This window comes from Oncorhynchus masou, chromosome 22 (genome assembly GCF_036934945.1).
Source record: "Oncorhynchus masou masou isolate Uvic2021 chromosome 22, UVic_Omas_1.1, whole genome shotgun sequence".
NCBI lineage: Eukaryota > Metazoa > Chordata > Actinopteri > Salmoniformes > Salmonidae > Oncorhynchus > Oncorhynchus masou.
In genome coordinates this window covers 949460-951653 of record NC_088233.1, presented here as the reverse complement: position 1 = coordinate 951653, position 2194 = coordinate 949460, and the positions used below count along the sequence as shown (strand labels likewise).

General features: G+C 46.8%; 1 pseudogene; it reads right to left on the bottom strand.

Moving 5' to 3' along the window:
• Window positions 1-265: 265 nt before the first annotated feature.
• LOC135508618 (beta-1,3-galactosyl-O-glycosyl-glycoprotein beta-1,6-N-acetylglucosaminyltransferase 3-like) lies at window positions 266-1712 on the bottom strand (annotated as a pseudogene).
• Window positions 1713-2194: the final 482 nt, after the last annotated feature.

The following is a 2194-nucleotide window of genomic DNA, read 5'->3' as shown; positions in this document are numbered from 1 at the left end:
GAGTACAGGAGGATATATATCTAGGAAATACAGTACATGGCATTCAGAAATCTACAGTGCAACCCCAACAGTTAAAGAAACATAAATAAACATACATGACTGTATTTCCAACCTTCAATACAGTACCATCAGAAATATACAACAATCACTAATGTTAAGTTGCTCTGGATAATAACTAAATGTCAATACAATCCAAAACATATTTTAAATAAGCATGGCAATCATAAATATCCAGTATTAACATAAATATTCTGTACAAATCAGAAATATATCATATTATAAATAAATGTGTATTACCGTATTTACAACCTGTTAACATTTTAATAGTTTTGGTACGATACTCCTAGATTCCACTGTCTTTAATGATACACGGTGTGTTGCTTTGAAGTGCAGGTATGACTCCAGACATCTAATAGCCACATCATCCACCTCGGGGTCAAACTTGTTAGCGATAAGGTGGTGTTGGTTTAGGAGCCACTGCAGGTCTCCAGCTCCATAGACACACACAGCTCTCCTGTAGGTCCCGGAGCAGTGGGGGTAGGGGGCTCCGCTCCTCACGTCCCCAGCCAGGTAGCTCCACCTCACTACCCTGGCCATGGTTGGAGCCTGGGACAGCGGGCGCTGCAGAGTGGCCCACAGCTGTTCATCAGGACTATAGGTGTCCTTCTCCCACTCCAACAGAACCCGGACCTCCTGACTCTTCATCACGTGACGGACGAAGGCCCTGGATACCACAAAGTAGGCATTGCCAGAGATCATGGGGGTGTTGATTGGTGGAGGGGTCTTCTTAACCTCTGTCCTGACCACGGTGTTGGTGACGTTGTGGTGGAACTGCCATCTGCCCTTCTTGTAGCCGTTGGTGACCTCTGACTCCATGCTGTTCCTTCCGTTCAGCAGTTTGAGGGCCTGAACCATCTCAGCGTTGGTCTTAATGGGGAAGTCGGTTCCACAGGTGTTGAGAAGGTAACTCCACTGGACAGGTGACTTTACCAGGTCCTCCATGCAGTTCAGGTCAGCCTGCACTCTGGACCAGGAGGCATAGATGAGGCTCTCTATCTTATTGGCCACAAACACATTGGGTAGGCAGGACACGATAGCCCTCACTGCACTCTTGAAGTCCTCGGATGATTTTTGGTCGATGTGGACGCAGTAGACGTTCTGAGGAGTGTATAAAGCACGCAGGAGCCGGTCAAACATCTCAATCTTCTCATGGATGACCATGGAGAATGCAATGGGGAACTCTTCCTCCTCCGGGCTGAGAAGCATGGTAATGAACTCTCTGTCTGTGACGAATCTCTGGCAGTCCTGTGTCACGTTGTGGTAGAATGCCTCCGACAGCAGCTGGCTCTTCTTCTTGGTCTTCAGCAGTCTCCTGAGCTGTTCCTTCTCCTTCTATGTCTCCTCGGATGATGGCTGAGCAGGCAGGCAAGTCTACAGCGTAGTGCAGAGGGAGGAGGTCTGGAGAGCGAAGAGGCTTCCTGTCAGAGCAGGGTCTGAGAACGGCCCACAGGAACAAACAGACAGAGCCACTCAGTACGATCAGAGATAAGTTCCTGAAGACTCTCTGAGAGCTTGACAACCGAAGTGGAGACATGCCTAGTCTTGTATTATCTATGATGTATTATTCTCTGTAGCAGTGACGGTCTATGTGGTGGTATTAGTATCTACGTCCAAGGAGCTGCCCACTGCTGCTCAACTGAGTAATGCTCATACCTCAGAGCTAAAACAAATGACAAGTCTCACACCTCTATAAAAGGACATTTGTATCATTGACTTTAGTGGGCATGGTCTGTGTGCATGGGGTAAACACTCTAGTTGGCATGGGAGTGGCTAAAGAGTGGATCAACCTGTAGTACGCTATGCATGGTTTCCCCTGTACATGGATCATTTGCTGGTCGATGTGCGACTGACGTTTTGTGGGCGAGGAGAGCGCTGGACATCTTGTTGATATGACATGCATTACCACAGACTTTTACCTACGGAGGAGCGGCTTATATGGAAGAAATTTGAATGTCTTTGAACTTCAGAGAGTTGGCTCAACTAATGTTGGACCAGAGCTAACAATTGATCATGACTCAGTTCCATTACATTACACATAATACTGCCTAGAGTTGTACAGAGCTCGACCAGAGTTAGCTAACAAGCTAGCAATAAGCTAACAAACATATTTGTGCAGACACCAGAATTCAAATAA